Source organism: Plectropomus leopardus, chromosome 21 (assembly GCF_008729295.1).
Source record: "Plectropomus leopardus isolate mb chromosome 21, YSFRI_Pleo_2.0, whole genome shotgun sequence".
NCBI classification, from domain to species: Eukaryota; Metazoa; Chordata; class Actinopteri; order Perciformes; family Serranidae; genus Plectropomus; species Plectropomus leopardus.
The window spans coordinates 1023586-1051543 of NC_056483.1; the positions used below are offsets into that span (position 1 = coordinate 1023586).

General features: G+C 38.9%; 1 pseudogene; it reads right to left on the minus strand.

Annotated features, from left to right (window-relative positions):
- LOC121960754 lies at positions 1 to 27863 on the minus strand (annotated as a pseudogene).
- Positions 27864 to 27958: the final 95 nt, after the last annotated feature.

Below are 27958 nucleotides of genomic sequence, written 5' to 3' on the forward strand. Positions count from 1 at the left end.
TCAGAGAACGGTGACCTCAGTCTGCAGGATGGACTGAGCTCGGGAGTTTCTGGGGAAGTTTTTCGGTGCCGTTTCTGCTGACCGACATGGCGTGCAGCCGGTAGTCCCGCCCCACGTAACGCTTGAGAGATAAACTCCTCCACGTCCTCCTCAGCTCGCTCTGGACCTTTTTATGCACCAACAAAGAAGAGTTTAGAGTCTGTGAGGCAGGAGTTTGATGTTTGGAAATGTGTGTGTGTGTGTGTGTGTGTGTGTGTGTGTGTGTGTGTAGACTCACCTCGCTGTTGAGGAAACAATAGAGGACCGCCACGATCAGACCCTAAAACACACACACACACACACACGCACACACACACAACTGTCACTGACTACACATCAGTCTATAGATTTATAAAACAAGTTTAAATTTGAAAAAATGACTCTATAAAAAACAAGCGCTCTGACATGAAAAAAAAATGAATTTTAGGTTAATTTAACATCTGCATATTTTGAGGGTCATCACCTTCAAAGTGTGTGTATTTCTGTATAAAAATGTATAAATGAGCGAAATCTGTCATGATATAAATGATACCTGGAAGGATCCGAGGGCGAGCTCAAAGAAGATCTTGACGTGCCTCATGTTTTTGTCGGCCGGCTCCATCAGGTACACAAACACCACGTAGTTGATCCCAAACAGAGGGATCAGCAGGAGGGTGGACTTAGCCAGACGTCTGGAGCGTGCGCACGCACACACACACACACACACACACACACACACACACACACACACACACACACACACACACACACACAATGAATGATAATGTCTTCCTCTTGTCACCTTGACGCCCTCTAAAGTGCAAAAAGAGGTCAAACGTGTACCTGTACTGCGACTGCTCGTTTCCTCCGACATCGGTGCAGCGCAGCTTCTGCACCAGGATGCGAATGATGCTGATGAACAGGATGAAGTTGATCTTTTACAGGAAGAAGAGACAGAGGCGTGTCAGTGAATAAAGTTTTTCAGCGTCCTGACAGCAACATTTATCTTTGTGAAACTAAAATTTTAAATGATAAGTATCAGAAACACATTGTAATGTAACAAGTAGCCACAAATTTCTATGTGTGTATGTTTATCTACATGTTTTTGTGGTGCCGGTACTTTTACGTTGGTAAAGGTTCGCTCAGCTCAGGGGAGGAAACAGAAGTAAAGTGCAGGTTGTCAACTTGTTCTGATTGATCATCTGATTTACAACATGTTTAAAACTAAAATGAAGCTTATCTGAAGCTTATCTGTGTTTTTAGATGTTTTCCCAACAACTGAGCTGCTATGAGACCGTCTATAAACGTCTGTATCGGATGGAATAAGCTCTGAAATAACATATTAAGTTGATAAAAATATTTTGGTTTAGTGTACGCAGCTGGAAAGGGCCGAGGAAGACCGATGAAGTGAGAGTTTATTAAAGTGAAATGTTACAGATTTTCCAAATGTTACTGTCCTGAATCTACTCTACAAGTTGAATAAAATCATAAAAATCTAGTCTAGTTTGTTTGCTTGAAACTAGAAATCTGTCTGAAATAATCCTAAATAAGTGCTTTAGATGATAATACAGAATATGTATTTTTAAGTAAATATTAGTGGCAGTGACAAGAAGCAAGTCATGACATAAAAACAGAATTTCTAGCTCATTTTATTAAGATTTTGGTACAAAACTCACAATGACAGACGCCATGATGGGCCAGTTCATCACTCTGTTAGGGATAGGGTTCTCGTTCATCTCCCAACACCTGAAAACATAATAATAATAATAAATAATAATAATAACAATAATAATGATAATAATAATAATAACCTGAAGTTTTATAGATTTTTAGTCTTTCTTTAATCTAAAATTGCTTGATTCATAAAGAAACTCACCAGAGGTCTGTATTATTTTTTTATTCTAAGTGAAATTTCTTTATATCTTTACCGTTTAGGTCAAATAGACATTTTTCTTGTGCTACATCCAACTTTCACAAATATTTAACTCTTTGAAATCTGTGCAAAAAGAGGACAAAAGGCAGTGAGCAAGAAATGTCCCACAAATGATTTAAATTTAGAAATGAATTAAAATGAATAAATAAACAAATATATATATATATATATGTTAGGGAAAAATATCCAAAGAGTTATACATTTATAATTATCACAACTGTATGTTTTTAAATCATTTTACAAAATTATTATAATTTTGAAACATATTTTTAGGTCATTTTCACTCTCTCTTTTTTTTTTTACTTACCTGTTTTTGTTTGGTTTGGAATTTTTTTATTGTTGGGTTTTGTTCTTTGGTTGTTTTTTTTTTTTTTTTTTTTTTTTTTGCTAATTTCATTCTTGCATTTTTTACTAATTTCCTTTCATTTCTGGGTTATTTCCTCTGACTTTTGCCATGTACTTGAAAGAAATCAAGTCAATGGTCTCTGGTTTTAAAAGGTTAAACACGCTGACATAAAGAAACTAACCAGATTCTTTAATTGCATAAAAAAATAATTAAATCTAATTCAATATTATTTCATGTCATTAGATTTTAAGGCATTTTCTTCTGTGGTTTTTGCTGCATTGCTGGTCGAGTCCAGCAGAGGCTGACAGTCGCTCACACTCACCGCGTGTCCTCCAGGTTTATCCGACATATGATCCACGCCACCATGAAAACAAAAGGGATGCCTGAGAGACGAGAGACGAGAGGAGAGGAAGTCTGTTTAGATTCTCAGTCTGCACATCCTCATGAGGTGCCACACAGGAAACGTGAGGTGCACACAGGAAACGTGACGTCACACACACACACACACACACACACACACACACACACACACACACACACACACACACACACAGATGTACATGAAACAGCTGGAGCTGAGTGTTGATGCATTAAGGAGGAAGTGTTGGTAAAGTGGTGATGAATGGTGGAAGGAGGCGTCACATGGCAGCAGAGCGAGTGCAGACGAGCCAGGAGACTGTTTACCACCCGACCTTTCGTGAAATATACCGCTCCACTTCACCCGTACGACGCTCTGTCTCTTCGTGCAAGAGTGGTTTTGCAAGACATTTTGAGCAGGAATGATGCAACAGTTTTGGTCTTGAGAGAAACAAGTTTTAAGCCGCTTTTGCTGAGTTAGATGAGAATTTCGATACCATTCTCATGTTTGTGCAATAAATATGAAGCTATCGCCAACAGCTGGTTATCTCAAATTAGCATAAAGAAACAGAAGAAAGCTGCGAAATTTTTTATATTTCAAAAAAACAAAAAACTAACGTTCATTAGTGAACTAGGAGTGGATTTTGTTACCTTTGGACAGATCCGGCCTCGCTGTTTTCCCGTTTCTATGCTTTATGCTAAGCTGAGCTAACCGGTTGCTGCCTGTTTTTAGCGCTTTATCAATCTTTTCCCAAAACTCAAGGCAAGAAATCCAATAAATTTCAAAATAATAATAAAATAAATTCCTTTAAAAGCCACCGTTTCCTTTTTGTTTATACAAAAATGAAGAGATTCTGGTGAAAATCGGTGCAAAGTTTTGTGTTGTGTTTTCGGGTTGTTTTCACTCTCAGTTAGTTCTGAAATGCTAAAACAGAAAAAAAGTCCAAATCTCTTCCTCATCTTGTCATCAGCAAACAACAAAATTGTGCATCTCTGCCAACATCTGGATTGCAGTGTGTACGGTAGCAGCGTGCAATGTTATCTGCTACAGCTGTTTTGGATTCACCACCTACAGGCAGAGATGAACAGTTTCTTCACTGGCTTTAATCGAAATATCACAATAAAGTAGCCTACATTTGGAAATAACAGAAAGACAAAAGAGCTGTCTTAATATTCTGCAACATATTCTATAAGAAGAAATAAAATATTCATACGTATTGCAGAATGTTTGCAAACATTTTCCAAACACTAAGACGGACCGAGTTTGTGATAACACAAAAAACGGTGGTGCAGCGTACCCCAGCCGATGAGCATGTACACGGAGAGGCGGATGGAGTAGCTGTGGACGACGACCAGCAGCGTGTGCAGGTAAAGACCCTCCACCAGCAGCCAGAAGAAGTTGGCCATGACGAAGTAGTTAAAGAACACCAGCGCGGTCTTACAGCCCACCTACAACAACAACAACAACAACAACAACAACAACAACAACAACAACAACAACAACAACAAGCTTTATTATATTTAGGAGTGAATCTACAGTAAACAAAAAAGGTCATAGTATAGATTCCTGTGGGTCTTACACACATGAAAATATAACTTTACTTTAACATAAGGGGAATTTAAACGTTTAAAGCATCACGGATCAATATACAACTAACCTTTCACTATTAAGTGTTTTGCCTTTATTTGTCATTTTTGATTGGTTGCAAAGCGTCAAGAGGGCGGGTCGTATACTCAGCTGAGGCTTCTGATGCCTCCGTATCTCATTATAGAGTAACTGTGCATTTATGTGAAAACATGCAAATAATCCTGTTATGGGGGTTAAACCAGCACTATTTTGGCCACATCATTGCACCAAGTGACAGTTTCTCAAAAGGAGATAACAGCGCACACCCCGACTTCACAAACCAAGAACTCAGTTTTCCCTGTCTGAAGTTGTTATTATTGCACAAAGTCTTACAAAAGATCAAAAAAGATGAAAAAGCTTATTGTGTGGATAAAGCCTCAGTGCAATTAAATTGTAATTGACAGAAAGGGTCCTTTTAAGTACAGTAAAATAAAAGTGTGTGTGTGTGTGTGTGTGTGTGTCTCTGTGTGTGTGTGTGTGTGTGCATATGAAGTCACCAGCGAGGGTTGCGTGCTGCAGTCCGAGTTCTGGTCGTCTGAGAAGAGCAGCGTGTCTTTGGTCAGCACGGCCACGGCTCGCAGCATGAACGACACAAACAAGTTCAGATGGATGTAGTTCCTCGTGCAGTGGAGCCTCCTGCACACGCACACACACGAGGGGGGTGGGGGGGGGGGGGTTGAGGAGTGTGTTTACAGAGGGTGTCGTGGTGTGAATCCAGTGAAGGATGTGGTATCTAAACACGCTGATAGCAGCCGAGTGAACAGCTGGAGTCGATCCAGATGGAGCTGCAGCGTATTAGCCTCACACAACAAACTGTTATCACTGACTGCTCTGTGTGTGTGTGTGTGTGTGTGTTAGGAAATACACGTGAGTGAGTGCATTTAAAAGTGTATACATAGACTTATATTACATATACTAAGTGATCCTGAGTTCAAAGTTTTCACGACTTATCAAGGTTATTCTTCAGTCCAAAGGTTTCGGCTTTTGCATGATATTTTTCTCAGTAAATGTTGGAGTCGTGCACACATGCATGACTCTAAACTCGACCATCATCAGAAATGTTAAATAAAATAGAAAAATAAGTTTGCATCTATAAAAATAATTTCGCCTGAAGGAGAAATATGATAATTTGATAATTGAAAAGCAGATTTTTAGTAATTCTTGAAGACTTTGACACCTTTTTGACCATAAGGAGCAACAGCATCATCCCAGCTGGAAGTGGAGAAAAATGTCATCTGACTTTGACTTTCTGTTGATTTTATGTTATTGTTTTACATATTTTGATATTAATTTGTCATAAAGGTAGTTTATATAGTAACTGACCCAGATTGACAGGAAAAAAACTGTGGAAAAATGATGATGTTAAGACCATAAATAAATAAAAAATATTCTTCTAGTTTTGTCAGATTCACACGTGAACACAAACTGTGATCTCACCTGTTTAACTGGTCGTGTGAGTGGTGGGCAGATGAGTGTGTGTGTGTGTGTGTGTGTGTGTGTGTGTGTGTGTGTGTGGTGTGTGTGTGTGTGTGTGTGTGTGTGTGTGTGTTTACCTGAACAAACAGATGATGATGGAGCTGGTGAGCAGAGTGATGAGGGACAGACTGTGTCCCAGAGTGGACAAGATCCTCACCACCCTGTAGAAGAGCAGCTACACACACAAACACAAAAAAAATACATTTAGTTTGCAGTGAATGTGGAATAACTTCTGTAATCATCAAAGTTGAGAAAAAAAACCATATCACATTATTGACAACAATAATTTATGCATTAATGTGTTCATTAGTTAAAAGGTAAAGATAGAGCTCATCTTGATTAATCTCAATCATTTAGTCGATTTATATTTTGTATTAAAAATCTAAATATGGGGGCGCCCGATGGCTCAGTTGGTGGGGCAGGCGCCCCATGTGCGGGGGCAGTGTCCTCGCCGTGGCGGCCGCAGATTCGTGTCATCCCCTCTCTCTCCCCTTTCGCACTAAATCTGTTCTATCCAATAAAGATAACAAAAGCCAAAAAAATAGAAATTAAAAAAATCTAAATCTTAAAGTAAATAATGCTATAAAAATTAATGCAGTCAAAGATGTATAGGAGTAAAAGTATAAAGTTGCATTCAATTTTAAAAAAATACACACGTAAAATAAAAGTACATGAGCAATTGTATAATTGGTTTCTGGTTGAGCTTTCAATAAAGACAGACAATTAAATCCACTAGAGGGCGCTGCTTTCTCTTTTCTTTAATCTACACATTCAATAAAGAAATAGCTGCCTGAATAGTTATTGTTTACTCCTCTGACATGTACACAAAGCTGTTGCCTAGTAACTTAAAACATCAGGAGCCTCGTGTGGTCAGCCAACAGTGATGAGACTCAAATTTAAGGATGCAGAGACATTTTCATCAGCTGAGCCTCTGCTGCTTTCTCCAGAGCGCAGAGGCTCTTTCACAATAAAAGCAGGGTCAGGATGAACGGTTCAACCTCTCTATAAAACTCTTCTGGTCAACACGCAGGGATGGATCTGCCCACTGTGTGTGTGTGTGTGTGTGTGTGTGTGTGTGTGTGTGCGTGTGTGTGTGTGTGTGTGTGGTGCGTGTCAGTGCCTGGCGTTCATCGCTCTCTCATCATCTATAAACAACATTCCCCAAGTCTGACACACCATCTGGCAACAAACCAGACATTTACATACACACACACACACACACACACACACACACACACAGTATATACATCCAGACATGCATGAGCATGATCACGCGCACTTTAACACACACACAAACTGCAAGCTCTGTCCTAAACGGTCAGACACACACATTTAAACCACACATGATGAAAACATACTGCACAGGTTGCATGTTATGTTTATATGCTATGCTTAAATTATCATATTTACACATGTTAAAATGCACAAAGAATTTTGTTTGTACTTCCATACTTGTGAGGACCTTCACAGACATGATGCAGCCAATATCAAGAAAAAAATGTTGGCACTGAACGTTTCTGCAAACCATAGATACGTTGCAGCATTTCTAAAGTGGTGTAATTTATGAGCTGACTTTGTCATGAGGAGGTGGAGGGGATGTTTTGATGGGAGAGAAACCAGAAAGCTGCAGACCATTGTTAGAGAACAAGAAACAAAACTGGTTGTGACTAAGCAACTAACTATTTTTGTGTTTTCCGCAGCTTTTTAGGCTCCAAACCTGGGTACTTTGTAGAAACCTGTTGCAGTTTCCAACAACCTTCCAGAAGCTTTTTAGCCACCTTAACCTGGTATTTTAAGTAAAAACCTGAGATTTTCCTCCTATAACACATGAGAGACAATGTTTTCAGTTGTTATTCAACATATCTGCTACATAATAATCCACAAATGTAACATATCTGTGGTTTGCAGAAACATATATAAGGCCAGTCTTTGTCTGCACATTGAGTTGCATAATTGCAAGCCCCGTCACCTAACCCTACATGCCAAACGACAGTCCTCAGCCTTAGCTGAAAGTAAAACTAAATTTTCCCATTAAACTGCAGGACAAGCCAAAATATCTTCACTCCCAATGCACAGTATAAACCACGAGTGGTCCTCACAAAGATAGATGTAAAACAGCACACGCACACACTCACAGAAGTGCAAAACGCTGTACATCCATTCATGCAGCAGCTGGTTTGTTAAAGCATCATACTGAGACGCTTCACATGTTCACAAAAATATTTCCCTTTCTGGACTTTTCCCTTTTCTTCTCCTCTCAGTCTGTCGTTACGTATTCATTTCTCCAACATCCTCCTCCTGTGTTTCCAAGGTTTTTTTTGGCATTTTTCCCTTCCTATTTTGTATCTATCCATTCACCTTTACTTACTAAAACTTTCATTCTACTTTCACTGAGTTTAATTTTTAACCCAACATCAGTCCTATAAATATTAAATATTCATTAATCTTCAGATTTTTACCACATTAAATGGCAAGTTTTTGTCATGATGCCACAATGTTTTTAGATGGAAAAAATACCAAAACATAAAATGAATTGTTTTCAATATAGCACAGTAGTTTCTTTTGGGTTTTTTTTTTTGGATTATCACAGTCTGGGATATGTCAGTGATCAGCAGCTACATTGACTGTGACAGGTCACCTAGTGGAAATAGCATTTATTTCCTCCATATGCCAAATATGGTGAAAATGACCTCATCAGGTGGAAAATAGTCAAAATGACAAATTCAGAGTCAAAAGCCCAGAATGACACCCAGAAATAATACAAGTCCTGTTTTCTGCTTTGATGGCTGTGGGATCAAAAATGTCAGTTTGAATGGGTTTCAAAAAAGCATGTTGGAGATTTCTGGACCTTTAAGAAAAGTTGTGAACGCAGTTTTTTCTGTTGTTTTTTTTCGCAGTATTTTTCTGTTGTAGCATCACCACTTTTGCCACAGTGAAGTGTTTCAGTGCGTCCTCAGGCCTCTCTGTCCACTCTAAACACACGCAGAGGGGAACACATACGTGAGGATACACAGACGGTCGCAGCCTGGCATCAGCGTCTCATTCCTCAGTTTGATTCTCAGGCCGTCTGGCTGCGAGCTGATGACCTGCTGGCTCTGGTCTGCTGCAGCCACATTGCCTTCTATGTCCAAACACATCTCCGTCCATAAACTCTGGCTCGCTCGCCCTTTTCTGTCTTCCTCTGTGACACCGGAGAATTAAAGCGATGTTGAACTTTAGGGCTGAGCGGCTTCCTGGCCACTAAAAGAAGTCTAAATCTGTCTCGATCTGCTCCTCCTGTGTGCTGTTCGAGATTTAAATCAAGACCGAGTTATGACAGAGATCGGAGGAATATGAAAAACTGCGACCATCAGAGTCAGAGCGACAGTTTTTTTTTCAGCAAATATTTTAAAAGAAAAGAAAAAATATTAATAAATTAAAGTTGTTCCAATGATGGAAAACAAGATGTCCTACAATTGAGGATTTTTAATTAATATTTCCTTTTAAAAAAAAAAAAAAACAGCTCTGGAGACAAACAGGTGGATTTTCAGGGTGTCAGAGACATTTGACAGACGTTTTGTTGTGTTATCAGATGTGCTGTGTAAAGAAGAAAAGACCGATGATGTGTTCAAGGACTCTCCTGCCTGTGTGTTTAATACTGAACTGAACACAAAATTTACATTCTCAGCTCAGACTGGGCAGATCATTTTCTCACGTTGCCACTGTGCCGGTGCTCAATTCAGTATTTCCTAAAGTATAAGCAGTTTCAAGTGCAGCAGCTGCTGATCGCTTTTCCTGCATTTTATTATCTTATCTTTTTCGTCGTCTTTGCTTTATGTTAAGGGAGTCAGAATATAATGTTGATTTGGCTGTGGCTTCTGCAAGTTGCATAGTCGCTGGACACCTTTTTGAGACTTATTTTTTGAAGTTCAAGTCAAAGTAAAAGCATCCTGTCCAAGGGCGTGGACAGGTGAGTACTGAGGGTGCTGCAGCAACCCTGAACGCCAAGAGGTGGAACGACAGTCTGTAAATAGTTGGCTACCATAAAACATAAGCTACCTCAACGTTTTTACATTTTGAATAGCATATACTAGGGTGCCTTTCAAAATATGTGAAAAAAATACATTTAAAATGCATGATTTTGATTAAAAAGATCATATTTTGACTAAATACCTGATTTTGGTGGCACAAATACAAAAATGCAGCCAACATCTTGCTAAAAAACCCAAAACAAAACAAAAGCAGATGGCTGGCACAATCATGGCTGGAACTGGTGCTGATATCTCACTAAATCACCCGATTTTGCTGGCACAAACACAGCTGGAGCTGCAGCAGATGTCTTACTAAAAACCACAGAATCAAGACTGGACGTGCCACCGATGTCCCACTAAAAAACACTGGTTGCTGGCATGAATACAGTCGATGTCTCCAAAAACACCCTATTTCGGTGTCACAATCATGACTGGAGTTCTGCTGATGTCTCATTTAAAAAAACGCCCAATCATGACACAATCACGACCAAAAAATGTTGCATAGTCACACCATGTCCCCTCTACAAAACACCTGATTTCAGTTGCATAGTGACAACAGGAGTTCAGGTTATGTCTCCCTAAAGACATCAGATTTCAGTGACACAATCTCGATGGAAATGCTGCCAATGTGGTGCTAAAAAAAACCCTGATATTGTTGTCACAATCATGGCTGGAGTTCTGCTCATGTCTCCTTAAAAACACCTGATTTTGGTAAAACAATCAAAACTAGAAATGCTGCCAATGTCTGGCTAAAAAACACCTGCTTTTGCTGCCCATTCACAGCCAGAAACGCAGTCGATGTCTCACCAAAAAAACAGTTTTGTTGTTTGCTGGTCTTGAACAGCGGGTCTGCAGTTGCCAGCCATTTCGCCAAAGCACATACACGTAGATAGTCATGCACGCAGATTTATTAAACGTAGTGCCCCTCAGCGAAAATGTGCTCCTGCATGGATGATCCTGTCCTGTGTCCAGTGTGTGAGTCCATACGTGTGAACGGGGACATGAAAGTTTGTTGATTTAAAGATGTGCCCTGTGACGCAGTGATCAGAGGATGATCAGCTGTGTGTGACGCGTGTGTTTGTGTGTGTGTGTGTGTGTGTGTGTGTGTGTGTGTGTGTGAGTGAGTGCCAGCGGTGACGTCTGGTCTCAGCCGAATGTTCTCCAGACGGAAAACCTCTGACTCTTTAACAGGAAACAAATCGAAGCCTCACTGAAGAGTCAAAGAGCGAGAAGCCCACACCTGAGGGCTCTGGAGATTATCAAAACCTGACCGTGTGTGTGTGTGTGTGTGCGCGCACGTGCTGTTAACGTTTATCTTTATATTGTGCTGTTTTCTGTCACGCTGCTCGGGACATCATTAATTAATTTTGGTATAACCTGTTTATTTGTTTACTGTCACCTTGTCGCTGTTCTGCAAGTATTTCAAACTAGTCTATGAAATAAACTTTACAGGTGACTCATCCTGCGTCTGTCGAGGAATGAAACATGACCTGAATTCAATTTTTTACCCACTCATTTAAAATGCTTCCCACTCCAAAAAAACAAAGTAACATCTACTGCAGCTTGTTTATGAATTATTAAAAACACAAAAAAAGTCAAAATATCATCCTTTTCTTCCTCTTAAATGTTGCCTTTATACTGATTCTCATCATGTTTTATTCAGATTTCTGCACAGCCCGAACCTGCAGCTTCATGCTCACACTGTACGGATCATTTGATCGACAACGATGTAGAGTTTCTACTGAACGCAGGTATTGACCCTAATTTGAAAAGGAGCATCACTTTGTCCCGTTTCACTTGCAAAATTTAGCTTTACATCACATACGGTTGCAACTGTACAAGACTAATTGTCAACTATTTTTATGATCAGATCATCATTTTAGCAAATTTTGAGCAAAAATGGCCGTTTAATGGTTCCTCAATGTGAAAATTTAATGCTTTTCTTTGTCATAAATGATAATTAAGTTAAGTGAATAGCTTTGGATTTTTGGACTGCTGGACAATAAAACATACGATTTGAATTCTTCAGCTTGATTTATCGACTAATCAAGAAAATAATGTGTGTCTATTAATCAATTTGAAAATAACTCTTAACTGCCACCCTATTATGATAAACCAAGATTATGAAGTCTTTATATAAACTATTGTACACGGGGAAGAACTTTAAAACAAGACTGTGCACGTCTTCAGCAGCCATATGTGTGCATGTACAGAGACACACACACACACACACACACACACACACACACAGAAGAAAAACAGTCCAGTGATGAGTGAAAAAAGAGCTTAAAGAGAGAAATACGGGAATGTGACAGAGATGTTATGCAGACAGACTCTACAAAGGAAAATATACAGAGAGACGCACGTCAGATGTTTGCTGAAAAACTACCGAAGATTTGTCTGCAGCCTTTTCCTGATGAATCCAATAAAAGTTTGGTCTTTTAGAGGAACGTCTGGTGATAATTTTCTATATTTTTCTCAAAGTCAACAGAGACGTTAAATCAATCAGCGAATATATCAAGTAACAAATATTGTGTGTGTGCCACAGCCTGATATATCTTCTTCCTGTTTGCCACAGAGCTCCAGTGTTGTTAAAAAAAAAAAAACGTCAGAGAGCCAGACTGTGTCACTGCGTGAAACATTACTTTATTATTAAGTACACACACTGTAGGTTATTTTAATTAATCATTAATCTGCCACTGAAAATAGTCCCCAACAAATGCACTACTTAACCCGTTAAAAACTACGCAAATTGGCTTGATTTTTCAAAAACATGGGAAGGCGGCAATGAGCAACTTAAGAAATGATCCAGAAATTGGCAAAGAAATTAGTAAAAATAAATAAATTAATTAATATATATATATATATATATATATATATATATATATAAGAAAAATGGCCTGAAAATTTACAAAATAAAATAACAGAAACATACATAAAACAACAAAAAAAGGCAAAATAAAAAACAACTTTTTTTTCTTCAAAAAAGGAAATAACCTAAAAAAAATTCTCAAAAATTAGAATAATTCTGTAACATAATTTTCAATATTTAATTATGACAATTACATATATAGTTGGATTTTTTTCCCCCTAGCTTTTTAAAAAAATCATTTTCTAAATCCACAAATTTCTTGCAATTTGCAGGACATTTCTTACAAAATTACCTATTGCCTTTCTCCCCATGCTTTTGAGAGAAATCAAACCAATTTGCTTATGGTTCAAAAGTAAAAACGAAAAAAAATTTAATTTGAGGTGCGTCAATTGAAATTACCAGACAGTGAATCATGATGGGGTTCTTTCGACCTGACTGCAGAAGAGTGTGTGGCATGAACTCAGCCTGGACACAATAATGGTTGCGGATATTCTCGTAAACCTGGATGTGAGCCGCTCGTTCAGAGCTCAGTACAAACCGGCGGGTCCTGGAATGCAGCCGCGACTACAAGCAATAACGGTGCAGGTCGGCAGATAAGCTCTGTGGCATCACAGGGGACGCCTCGGGTTAAAACACACAGATACAAACACTGCAACCACCTGCAACATTCACAGGGTGAGTCATTCTGCCTCGAAATCCTCTGAAGAGGAAATAAATTCCTCCAGTTTACCGCCAGACGAGGGCGGATTACAGAGCAGAGAGCGCCAAGACCAGGAGCTGAACCCACAGCTCAGCTGGACGAGCTGAGAGTTTAAGCTGCTGTCTCGCCACAACACCACTGACAGAAAGTCTGAACACTCATCAAGTATTCAGATCCTTTACTTAAGTCCAAGTACAAATACCACCATGTACAAGTACTCTGTTACAAGGAAAATGTTAGTAGATGTATGCAGGTATGATCAGCAAAATGTACTCAACCACTTTGAAACTTGTGCAAAGGCAATGAGAAACTGTGCATGTGGCACAAAAAACGTCAAGAAATAAGTCAAAAGTAACAAGAAAATTACCTTTCAAAAACAAAAAAGGCACGAAAAAGTGCACAAAATAAAAAACAATGTAATATTTTAAATATATAATTTTAATGATTACACTTAATATAGTTTCCTTAATATCTTTCCGCAGTTAAAAAAAAAACTAATTTTCAGTTACTTTCTTAGTTAATTTTCATCGTTATCTTTGACTAATTTTTTGCAATTTGCAGGACATTTCTTGCCAAGTTGGTAACTGCATTTTCCTGCATGTTTCTGAAGGAAATTAAACTGATTTGCTCAGGTTTTAAAGGGTTAAAGTCCAGGTAAAGCAACAAATAAATAAATACCAGAGCAGACACAGTGAGGACGATGTGCTGAGGGAGGAGGGCTGACTCCACGGTGGTCTGAGAGAGACGAGGTCAGACATCTGTCAGCCAAAAAAATCTCCTCTTCCTCTCATCTCCTCATCCTCCTCTTAGTTTATCTCCGTCAGAGCGTCTCCTCTGAACAGATAAACACGGAGATGCAGAGACGCTGATATGAAACCAACTCGTTTATTTTTCAGCGTACGAACGCTCAAACTGAAACTGACAAGACTTTAATCTGATAATCAGAATGACAAAAAAGAGCAGATACAGCACTGTCTAATGACTCTGCTCTAATTAAGCAGTTTTAAAGTCAATAGCCAGTCTGAAAGTATTTGTCCTTTTTGTACGTACATATATTACTATATATATAAAATAATGGTTAAATAAATTAAAAAACTTAAATACAGAGTGAACAAAAATGTAAATGCAAATAAAGAAACTGCTGATCTCAGACTGAAGCCAACCAGACCAAGACGTCGTGTTTGTCCTAATCGTCTCGTACTGATACAACCTGAAGAAGTTTCATCTTTATCCATCAAATGGAAACCAGTCTGTGGTTGGCGTTTAAAAATCTGATAAGAAAACAGCGTGTCTGTGTTGCTGCGTGCTGTCGAACAAAGCCGTCAAAGTGGGTCAAAACAGAGATATGATCCTGCAACGCGTCGACACCACAGACTGAATATGAAGTCTGTGATTAGCACTTCAAAGCACTTTGTGCTCTGCTGCATTAGACTTCACACGTACACACGCCTGCTTCAAAACACAAACGGAAATCATTGTGGTTTTAAAGCCTGAACGTGGTGTTTTCTTAAATTTCTGCCTGAACCCTTTTGTAAGCGTCTCTAAGTCTCTTACTGGGGTTTCAGACACAACTGGATTTGTAAGAGAGAGTAAAGTGAGTTATTTGATGCTTAAATTGGATTTTATCCGGTTTATTGGATTTCTTCATTTGTCGGCAGCAAACAAAATTCAAGTTTCCCTTTTCTGACCACTTTAACCTTCTGAAACCTTGATTATCAATTTTCTGCAATCGGATGCCTTTCATGTGAACTTTCATTTGAACACACACACACACACAGATCCATCCCTGCATGTCGACCTGAAGAGTTTATGGAGAGTTTGAACTGTTTTGTAATGGCCCAGACTCTTAGAATTACTCTGCTTTTATTGTGAAAGAGCCACAGAAAGTGAACGTTAAACTCACCTCGCTGGGTTCGTCTGTGTTGTCGGACCAGCAGGCGATGGTGATGACGGGGTAGACGTCAGACCAGCCTTTCTCTGTACAGTTCCTGCTGAGGTTACCTGAGACACACACAAAGACACAGTGTTTAATTTAGGTCAATTTCATTTATGTAGCCAGAAATCAAAAAGTCTGTTCAGCAGGAAGTATTTTTAGACTCATTACACCTAAATTTGACTACTTTCTGGCCAATAAAACATTGAGAATATAAATTTAGATTCAGGTTTTGTCCTTCAGAGCTTTATTTTTGGCAGCTTGGAAACATTTGTGTTGAAAAATAAAATTAGTTGACTAAATAATAACATAAACAATTAAAACTCTGAAACTCAAAAAACAGTTGCTGTAGGAAACCTTTACGCCCACTAAAAATTCTTGTTTTTGTTGCTGACAGGCTCAGATTATTATTTTAAATGTTTGAAAACATTATGTAAAGGATCCCTACAGAGACTGACGAGAGTAAGATCATTTTTGTTTAACAGTCCCAGAATGACTATTGCCAAACCCACCAGACTCCATTTAAATAAACACTCATTTTAGTGTGTGCAGAGCCAGAATATTTACACATCTAACTGGGTTATTTAAGAGTTTATTTCAACCAAACCAGAGTTGGTGATTGTTGGAACAGCGGAGACACAAAGTAAGACAGTTTTTGTGAGGTTTTGTTTTTTGTCAACTATAAATGAAGTGTGTTTAACGGTGATAAAACTTCTGTTTATTTAAATGGAGTCTGGTGTGTTTGACGATGGTGATTTCTGGGCTGTTTCTGGTTAAACAAAAGGATCTTACTCTTGAGCAAAAAGGTCAATCTTCGTAGGGATCCTTTCCATCATGTTGACGGACACATATTTACGATCTGAGCCCGGCAATGACAAAACAATAACTTTGAGTGGATGCACAAATACCCGTTGAGTCACTATGCGGCTTGTTTTGCGGCTGCAGCGCTCTCACTCAATACTGGACCAATTTCAAAAATGTTGTCTCCATTAGTCATTTAGGAACAAAAACATGGCATACATAAAGTGTATTTGTCCCTTATATTGACTTTGATGAGTATCAGCCCACATTTCATGAATAAATAATGCATAAATGTATGTTATTCCAAAGAGTTCACTGATGTTTAAGAGTCACGCTCTCAGTGAGTGACTCGTGATGTTGAGCAGCCGCTGCTCTGCCGATGACGCGCCTCATCCTTTAAGCGGGACGGTCTAATGCTCTTTGTATCTGCAGGGGGAGGTGGATGAACCCGCGGCCGCTGACAGATGCTGCTGAGGGGAAGTGGGCCAGTCCAGATGTTGGCAACTGCCCCGCGAATGATTAGACTCATTAAGTAACGGAGCTCGAGCAGCAAAGGATGGAGAGAGGAGAGGAAACAGCGACCCATCAAACAGAGACAGAGGGGAAGGAGATGCTTTACCTTCCACAGCAATGACTATTTTCTAAATCACAATAAAAACAGTGATTCACACTGGGAATTGTTTTTGCATTTTTAGTACACATAAGGTGCAAGAGTGCATAAAACAGCATCAAAAAGAGCTTGTTTTTAAATAAAAATTTCCAATGGCGGATCGCCAGCACCCCCGACAGATGTCCTAAGATCCTTGAAATGTCCATAAATTCTGGAAATGTCTCAAAATCATGAAAATGTTTTAAAATCTGCAAAATGTCCTAAAATCCCAGAAACTTTCTAAAATGCAAGAAATGTCCTAAAATCTTGGGAACATCCAAAGATCCCCAAAATGTCCTGAAATCTTAGAAAGATCCTAAAATCCCAGTAATGTCCTAAAATCTATGAAATGTCCTTAAATCAGAGAAATCCTAGAAACGTCCTAAAATCCAAGAATTGTTCTAAAATCGGAGAAATGTCCAGATATCCTAGAAATGTCCAAAAATCTAAGAAATGCCCTGAAATCTTAGAAACGTACAAAATTCATAGAAATGTCCTTAAATCGTTGAAAAGTAGCAAAATCTGAGAAATGTCCTAAATCCTAGAAATGTCCCAAAATCCTTGCAACATGTATGAGTCTTCTGTTACTGGCCCCTGATCTTCTGTTATTTTGCAAAAGTGGCCCCCCAACCAAAGCAATTTTGGACATCCCTGCTCTAAAGCATGTTTTAAAAATACTGCCAAAGAAGTATTAATGTAATATATTAAAAATGTGCATGTTTTCCCATCAAAAGCAAACACTTGAGGAGTTATTTCTCTTCAGAGTCAGCTCATGGTGGTCATTTTTAATTTGCAATCCTCAGAGGAAAAAGTCTAACAAAACTTGCCAAAGAAACTTTTCAGCTGTTTTTCATTAAAATTTGTCGCAGCCAAACTTTCTTTGTGCTTCTATGTAAATAAATATTTTCTTAACTAGATCATTTTAGCGAGCACCAATACTTCTGGGACATTTGCTGTTTCAATCAATGTCCAGATTTATTTATTTTTTAACTTAAAAGAGCAGATAATTAAAGTTTGCATCAGTTTCAGCTCTGACTCAGACGCAGAGAGCGAGGGACGGCAGAGGGTGAGGAGGGTGAGGAGGGGCTGATGGGGAGGAAGGGGAGGCAGAGGGAAGCAGAGGAGAGGTGGAGGGATGAAAGACCTGCCGACCTGTAACGTGCACAGATGACGGAGGATCAAAGGTAGAAGGACGAGAGGCGATCAACGTGATGGATGAAGCAGAATGGGCGGACTGAAAGATGAGAGTTTGTAAAAATGAGCTGTGAAAGGAAACAGCTGCAGGAGGTCACGACAGGCGAGACGAGGCGGGTCGACTCAGGACAGACGAGGTGCAACGAGTTTATGCAAATTATTAAACTCGTATCTGAATTATTTTTCTCCCCGGGGCAAAGGTTTCAATAATCGAGCAGCAACACACGAAAACAGCCACCTGATTTAGCAATCGGATAGAGAATCACGGTTCTCAGACAGCCACACGACAAACAGATGATCTTATAAAATATGATGCATTTCCGTAGCTTCAGTTCGCCAGGTTATAAACCTGACCTGATCTACAGCCGAGGTCTACGGATTATCAGCCTTGACGACGCTGATGAAGAGAGTTGGTTGAAACGCGTTCGTCGTGTTGCTGTAACAGGCCCAGAATTAAAAGCATCTAAAAAGACTTTAATGAGTGCTGACAGTCAGTTTTTTCATTATCAGCCTTTTATTAGTCAAAAGATTCAGATTTTGCAAATTATCTGTATCGGTATATTATTTTCATTATCGCCAATAACATTAATTAATTAAAATGTGCAAAAAAAGTATCAGAGGAACTTTTACTTTGAAAAAACCCCTGGGAGCTTTTTTTTTTTTTTTTTTTTACTTGACTTTATAAAAAAAGTTGCTAGGAACTTTCTGCATATGATAATGAAAGTTTTAGTTTTGATTAAACATTTGCTAAAGGCATTAAACAAAGTTTTGTGTTGAAGTTTATTATATTCGAAATTCTAAATATTGACCGATTTTTATTGTAAAGGCATTTTGGTTCCAAATATCCGTTATTGGCCTCATTAACTACTAATAATCTAAAAACAATATCGACAGCAGGAAAATTCAACATACACATTACCGCCTGATGATCGCAGTTAAGAGATACAGCTTTTTAATTTTTCCTTTAAGTCCAAAAATAAACATTTTCATCAGATACGACGATGATATCGAACTCACCGTGTTTTCCAAACAGGTGCAGGAGAGGGGAAGGGCAGGGGAGGGTCATCACCTCGCCGACCGCTGCGCTCCGCCAACATGACACATTGTCCCACTCGCCACGACATCCTTTGCGCACACACACACACACACACACACACACACACACACACACACACTTGTATTCACACACACACTCGCACACACACACACACACACACACACACACACATTAGAGGTATAAATCAGACTGCTCATGACTTCCTGTTTGGCTTCTTGCTTGAATCTCACTGATCTCGTGCCTGCTGCTGAACCAACAGTCAGGACACATTAATCAACATAAAAGCACTTTGGATCCTCTGAAGTTTAGACATTTGGGGTTTAACGGACTTTCACAAGGGAACAGAAATCCTTCATTTAACATCTTACTGACTTATTTTATATAGTGAGAAAGAAATTGGATTATTTCAAGGAGTAAAACAACAAAATGTTATTTTTAAAAGACCAAAGTGTAGCTTGAAATGTTATTACATGAATACTGGAGGCTTTAATAACTCAGTTTAAGGTGCATAAAAGCAACATATCTCCCAATACTGAATATTAAGTCAAATTCCAGGCATCATGTTTAGTTTAGGGAATGATTAAAGCATTTCAAGCTTTTTTCAAATTTGTCGGCTGCACATCCACGATGCAAATCTCCCGTTCCACCAAATCCCAAATATGCTCTACCGGTCTGAGATCTGGTGACTGTGGAGGCCATGTGAGTCCAGTGAGCTCATTAAAATGTTCAAGAAACCAGTTTGAGATTAAATTAACTTTGTGACATTGTACGTTGTTTAAACGATGCTCAGATGGTACTTTGGGCCAAGAAAATCTCCCCACACTGTTACAGCACCAGCAGCAGCCTGATACATGTCATGTTTCTGCCAAATTCTGACCAGCCATCCGAAAGTCGCTGCAGAAATCGATACTCATCAGACCAGCTTTTCCAGTCCTTTTATTGTCTAATTTTAGCGTGTGAACTGTCGCCTCAGTTTCCTGTTTTTATCTGACAGCAGAGACAGGCGGTGTGGTTTTCTGCGGCTGTAGCCCGTCTGCTTTAAGGTTCGACGTGTTGTGCGGTCAGAGATGCTCCTCTGCAGACCTCGGCTGTAACAAGTGTTTATTTGATTTACTGTTGCCTCTCTATCAGCTCGAACCAGTCTGGCCATTCTCCTCTGACCTCTGGCATCAACAAACGGGATACTGGATATTTTCCCATTTCGGATCATTCTCTGTATAACCCCAGAGTTGGTTGTGCGTGAAAAATACTCAAATCTGCCTGTTTGGCACCAACAACCACGGCACGTTAAAAAGTCACTTAAATAAACGTGCTTCCCCGTTCGGATGCTCCGGTTGAACTTCAGATTGTCTTGAAAATGTCAACATACCAAAATGCATTGACTTGCTGCCATGTGATTGGCTGATTAGATATTTGCATTCATGAGCAGTTAGACAGGTAATAAAGTGGCTGGTAAATGTACATACATACACATATAAATAAATATACATATATGTGTATATATACATATACACAAACACATATAAACTGTATGACCACAGACTGCAAACCACACAGCTAAAACACTCTTATTATCACTGTGTCGAAACATTTAAACACACGTGAACTTTTAGACAAAACAAAGCGGCTCAGTGTTACATGTTTCTGTGTGTGTGTGTGTGTGTGTGTGTGTGTGTGTGTGTGTGTGTGTGTGTGTGTGTGTGTGTGTGTCTGTGTCTGTGTGTGAGAGAGACTCTGGAGTATTTGGCCTTAGAGGTAAATAAATGATTGATAGTGAGTATGTTGCAACTCGGGCTGAAACTGCGTCCAGACACACCCTCCTCTTTGCATAACTGACCTCAGTCATCATGCACACACACATACACACATACACACACAAAAATGTGTGTATGTTTTTTAGGTACTTTTTTGAGTTTCTGTTCAAGCAGATGCTAAAACTGTTAGTCCTGAATTTATTTTACTTTCGAGCTGATTTTCAAATAATTCCTTGTGTTTTGTGTGTGTGTGTGCGTGTGTGTGTGTGTGTGTGTGTGTGTGTGTGTGTGTGTGTGTACCTGTGCTGGCAGGCGTCTGCTGCTGCAGTTGTGTCTGGCACTCTCTCCAGGCTCTCTGAATCTCCCAGTGGAACTGGCAGTGAGGAAACTTTCCATTAACCTGTCGGGACCAGAGGAAATAAATATTATGAATATTATCTCCTACGTGAACAAACCTCCTGCCTCAGTCAAAAGTTCACGCTCTAGCTCTCCGTGTCTCGGCGCTGAACGCCGCTGTTTGAAGAACGTGCTTCAGTTTTCTGGACTCAAGTTCATGTTTGATGTGCAACTTTCTCCAGGAGGTTTTAGGAAGGAAATTTTAGATAAAATTTCTCCCTTGTTGGACTTTTTGTACCACTGTTCTACTTAATTTTTAATTTTCTTTTATTTATAAGTGATTTTAACCAGTAAAATCACTGATTGCTGGGTCAGTTTGTTTTGAGGAGGAACAGACCTGAAAAAACACCTGAATGTCTGGATCTTAGGTTATCAGTCAAAAAAGGTGAACACATTAAAGCTCTCAACGGGCCCAAAAAATTAGAACCTGAACCGCACCAACCCGTGTGAGTTGAAGACCGAACCCGGACCGTCCGAAATCATCACATAAAATACTGAGCCAGACCTCGACCCTCCCAAAAAGCACTAGTCAGCGAATAAATGCCTGTGACACACCGGCTATGCGGCTACATGTGAGAGCCTGGCATGGAGCCTGGTTGGCTGCTGTCCGGTGCTGAAACAGGAGATTATAATCGATCAATAAATATATGTAATATGTATAATATATATTGAATTTACATTTTAAAGAAATAATTAAATCAATTCATCATTTTTGATATTTCATATGTTTAATTTATTTATTTTTAAGTATTTTTTCCACAACTATAATTTCTTTTATTCAATATTTTTTCTTTATTTTTTTCTTTTTGTAGTTTGTTTTTTTCCACAGCCCGAGCCCTAACCGACTCGGCAAATCAGCGCACATTTTTGGCCTGAACCAAAATCTCAGCCTGACCTGTTGGGTTTTTTCGGGACCTGTCAGGCTCAGGGTTGCCAAGACCTATGATTCTCTAAAAACACGATCATTTTCATCGTTTTCAGGGTATAAAGAGTGTATTTTTGTCTATGATTTCCTAGCAGATTAAGGGAAGATTTTCTCTGACGGACGTGAGAAAATTTTATTTCATGCAAAGTTACACTGAACAAAAAACATATATCACATCTGTGTTATGACTCATAGAAGAGGTGCAATTTTTATTTTTTGGGGGTGGGTGGGGCCATTTTTGCCTTCATTTGACAGGGCACATTAAGTGTGAAAGGAAAATAAAATGACATGTTTTTAAGTACCTTTTGTGCCTACATACTATCTTGATATTACAACCACGCAAAATTACAATAGAATTAACTTCACAGTTTAAAATCTGATCAGCTGTGATGTGATTAATTTGGTAGGATAAAGTGCAACAAATTTGTACATTACGAAAGCTCAATGAAAATCAGCCTAACTACTGAAAGTCTATTTGTATCCGGCAACCAGATGTGGGCCTTTGCTGATTCGTTAATTAGCCTCATCTCGTTAACATCTGCAGCTGTGGGAACAAACTTTGTGTCACTGATGAACAACTTTTACCAACATTAAACCAGAAGCCGGAGTATGTTTAAGTGTGTGTGTCCTGGTACAGCTTACGGTTACCGTGGAGACACACTTGAATTGAGTGTAAACAAAAGGGCAGCGTGAACACTTGACACACACACACTCAAACAAAATGAGTCCATGTGTCAACTTGACTTCATTGATATATCGAGTGTGTGTGTGTGAGGTCTGTTTACACTGAGATACACTGCCGCTCTCCTCCGCCGTATTTCAGACCCGTCTGTGTGTTTATAACACACACACACACACACACACACACACACACTAACACACTAACACGCACACACCAAGCTTTCGAAACTTGCTGCTGGGACTCGTTTGACCATCGAGTCATCGTTTGCAGCCAATCAACCTGTCACTTTATCACATCGACCAAACACCACCTCATTTACACTCACGTCTTGTTTTCACCAATTATTTAAACAGAGCACAAACACCTCAAGTAAACGAACAAAGAAACGGGTAAATCTTGATCCAACATTGTGTCAGTACAACTCTCAACACCACAGATAATTTGGAAACACACAGCTCACTTTAGTATCACTTCCTGTATCTGTGTCATGTTTCGCCGCTGCTCCGCCCCTTTAAGGAGACCAGTGGCGATCCTGAGTCGCTCCAACGAGAGAATGAGCACACAATATGGACAGTTGTTTAGGTGAGAAATTTGTTTTCCCATTAATATAAAATGGACAGTAGAGATGGAGTTACCGCCTGTTAACGTCCTGTAATGAGCTCTAATCATCTTATAATAAATCATTACAACTACTGATGCCTAGGATTTTCAAAGTAAATATTTTAATCCAAATATTAAAAATAAAAAATGTCTCATCACCTTCCCACCAAATAATAGATAAGTATCGATAGTGGTTTCGATAAAGACTCGGATCATTAAGGAGTCCCAATGATGGTATCAATATTTATAAAATGTAATGATCCCCATCCCTACACCCGGCAGCCTTCTGTTTGTGTCCAGCAATCGAGCTGTTTTAGCGTGCGAGTGACATATTATTGTTAAACAGACCCCGGGGGACGAATTATTAAAAGCCAAGGTATTGATAAGCACTAACGTTAGCAGTTCTGCTATCGGTATTGGACATTTTCTGTCAGAATCTGTGCACACGTTCACTTGTTTGGAGTGAGAGCAGGTGATTTAAACTGCTAAAAACACTAAATAAATTAGTTATATGCAAAGAAAATCCTGACACTCTCATCACAGAGGGGCTGTGCAATACAGAGGCCATAGCTGATGCTTCTCCTGTTGCACATTAATCCACATTTGATGAGTAATTTGTGGCAGGAGGACGGTGTGTGTGGGATTGAGTCAAATAAACTACTGTGTGTGTGTTCATAATAAAGGAACAGGTCATCCGGTGCAACAGTGTATCTCTGATGTGTTTTTAACAACAATGGCGCTCTGTGGCACAGAGGAAGAAGGTATATATGTACACAAAGACAATACATGTTGGTTGATACATTCCCTGATGGTTTTGGTCTTTTTGTTGATGCAAACAATAAAACAGGGCTGTTTACCAAAGTGTACTGTTCTAATGAAAACCTTTGTATGTAGTTGTCTTTCCAAAATCTGTCTCTATGGTAAAAACAAACAAACAAAAAAGAAAAAAACTGCAGAGATCTAAAACTACAACAGTTAGCATTTACTATAAATCAATTTTTGGCTGGTTTTGCATCCTTTTGTTAAAATTGTTTTCGTTTTGTCTCTTTATGGTACCTTTTTTCTAGTTATATTATATTGTGTCTCTTTGCAGTTCTTTTGCATCTTTTTTGTTGTTTTGTGTCTCTGTGGTCACTTTGTGTCTTTTTCTGGTTATTTTGTCTCTGCTTGTGGTTCTTGTGCATCTTTTTGTGGTCATTTTGAGCCTCTTCGAGATCATTTTGTATCTTTTGGGGTCATTTTGGTCCTTACGTTAGTTATTTTATGTCTCTTCACAGTTCTTTTCTATATTCTTGTAGTCGTTTTGTATCTCTTTGTGGTCAGTTTGTCCCTTTTACTAGTAATTTGTTGCATCTTTTTTTGGTCCTTTTATGTCTCTTTTAGGTAATTTTCTGTTGTCTTTCATCCTTAAGTTTCTCTTTGTGGTTGTTTTTTCCCTCCCGTTTGTCTAGTTAGCAGATATTTTGCACCTCTTTGTGGTAATTTTGAGTCTCTTAATGGTTGGTACATGTCACTTGAGTGAGATTTTGGAGCTGAAGGCCAGTTGGCCTGCGCCTGCTGGGCCAGTTCAGTATTTCATCCATGCATACATTGACTGAAAACCAACGTCTGCCTCATGGGGATGCTGTGATCTTCATCATTTTTACAACTCATTTGAAATTTGTTTGGATTCAGGTCTTTCCTGTTTCCATTATCTGATTCTCAAAACAAAAACTAAAAATAGAGAGTATCAAAGGACAGAGGTTGAACTTTTTGGCCTTCTTTAATCCAACAAGCAAAATAATCTCTGTCTTCTAATGAGCTCTGGTGCACACAAATACACACAGACACACACTGATCCATTATGAATAAAATGTTATAGATTAAACTAAAAATAAGATTGCTTGTAATCCTGAACCACGTCTGACCTCGACTACATCCAAAAACCACTGATTAGACTCGATGTGTTCACTGTGAATGATAGAAGCACCACAGTTTGTCTGCAGAGTGGACACGCAAACAGACGAATTAAGAACTAAACTGCTAAAGAGGCACGAGCTGAGTGACTCTCTAACATTATATTTTCTTATCCCTCTCCTCTTTAAATTTCTTTAAACCCAACAGATGATTTAGGTCGCGCAATACAAGTATGCTGATGACGAACAAAAGCTCAGATTACACACTGAATGTCTTATCATGTTCCTGCAAACTCACAAAAAAGCAGGACTCAGCTCCTGAACGTAAGATCAATATAGGAAGCAGAAGTCGTCAAACTTTATCATAAGTACACACACACACAAATACGCACAAACACAGCTGATACATTTCTTTTGTGATTAAAAAACTCTGACGTTGCAAAATTTCTCGTCCAGCACAGAAATGCAGAAGTATTCACATGGGAACAAATATAAATTAAAATTAGATTTCTGTTTTTTTTTTGGTGCATGGAAAACTGTATAGCTAAAACTGTTTTTATGTGTTTTTGTTGAAACACAGTTGAGGAATTATGCCAAATGTAAGTTAATGTCAGTGTTACGAAACAATAATGTTGGTGCTAAAGAAAGGTTCAGAAGGTCATTGAAATCCTCCTCTGAAAACAACATTAATTCAAGTTTTATCAAAATCCAGCCCATCGTAACACCATCGTCTCTTTGTTTTTACATTAACACCCTCCAAAACGTTTCCCCAAACTCTGCTGTGCAGCAGAACTTTGTTTGGACTTACTTGCACAATATTAATAAAATAAGACAGTTTTCAACCTTAAAGCTTCATAAGAGGAAATTAAAAGGGGAAATATGTTAAGGGGGAAGCAAAAAGGTCAATCTGATTATGTAAAATCAAAACACAAGACTTGAAGCTGCAAATTATGACTTTAAGGTTTTTGATGCTTTGAAATGTCTATTTACATCTAAAACGTTGGCCTAAAAATATTCAAAATATTACATTTTAAAGGTCTATTGACATTCGATGATCAGGCCTGAAATTCAAATAAGTAAGTTTTTAAACTTTCTTGGTGCTTTTAAATGTCTGTTTACATCCAACATGTACGCCTAAAATTTAAATTATGAAGTTTTTAAAGTTTATTGGTGCTTTTAAAGGTCTATTTACAACAGAAATATAGGCTTAAAATTCAAGTTATGTTTTTTTTAAGGTTTTTGTGCTTTGAAATGTCCATTTACATCCAAAACATTTGGCTATAATTTAAAAAACCTATTAAAACCATTTAAACTGCAGGTTTTCCAACTCAGACTGAAACTTTTCTGTATGTTTGTAAACATACTTTACAGTTCAAGGTCAAAAGACACAAAAAATGTAGAATTTTATTGGTCGTTGATATGTTTCTTCTCATGGACAGCTGTTAAAAGTCTGTTTTCTCAAGAGTAAAGCCTTAAATGAGTCACTTTTCTCCACTGACGTCACCTCTTCAACATCTACAGGAGCCTATTTGAGTTAATCATCCACTTTAGTGGTCGGCTTTTGCATCCAAACCCACGAGAAAAGTTACAGTGCCGGACTTTTACTGCTCTGAAAGGAGATAACTTGTATCATAAATGAACTAAAAGTTCCAGGCGGCTGCAGAGTCTAAACATAGAGCCCAGCCTGCTGTGTGAATCAGACCTGAATATTAAAAATTTAACCAACAGCAGCAGCTAGAAAGTGAATCTATAATTAATGTTTTCACACAAGGAAAGCCTAAAGACAGTCAGACTGTAAAGTTTATCTTTGGTGTTTATAACGGAGCCTGCAGGCTGCTGTTTGAGCTGATTTACAGACCAATCACTGTTAAATTAATGACACTGAAAGTTCAGAAAATATTATCATCAGACAATTAATTTTGGTATCTTAGAGCTGCAGAAATCCTAAAGGAAAACATCTTAAAATGCACAAATGCAACAGTCTCAATGGCAATATTAGAACAATTATGAATAATTCAAATAGGATTACGTCAGTTTTAACTCTTTGTGCAACTTATTTAGGAATATTACTCTATTGCAAGGATTAAAACTATATATTTAATGCAACAGTAAATGTGCATGTTGAGAAATATTTTCAAAATAATTTAAAGTGACTCTACACACGACTGTAAACACTTTCTACACATTGTTTTTGTTCCAATAATAAAAAATATTGTGTTTTGTTTTTTTCTTTAAATTACGCTGAATTTAATAATTTGAGTATTTGGCCGTTTACTGACCGTGTGGATGAAGGCGAAGCCGAGCAGGAGCAGCGCGAGCCGGTGCGTAAACGCCATGGTCACATCTCATCCACCTGAGCAGCAGCAGCAGCTCACCTGACGGGCATCCTCAGCAGGAAACACGTGCGCTGCGGTGAAACGCCACCAAACTGCAGTCTGACAAGTTCGGATGCGCATGTAAATCTTACTTTGAGCACGTTGGTTTGGCAGCTTTACGCACAAATCAGACCGCAAAAATATCACGTTTTACCCCCCAAAAAGCGAAATAAACACTGAATCCACACGTGAATCAGTCCAAACTGTCACGAGCTGGTTCCTGTTTGTATCAGTAACCCGGGACGGCCCGGTGCGCAGTGAGGAGTCCGGTGTGCGGAGTTACAGTGAGGAGGTGGTCCGGTTCACTGTTAACAAACTAGTGCGCGCCCCCGTCACACGTTGGCCCGCAGGACACCGA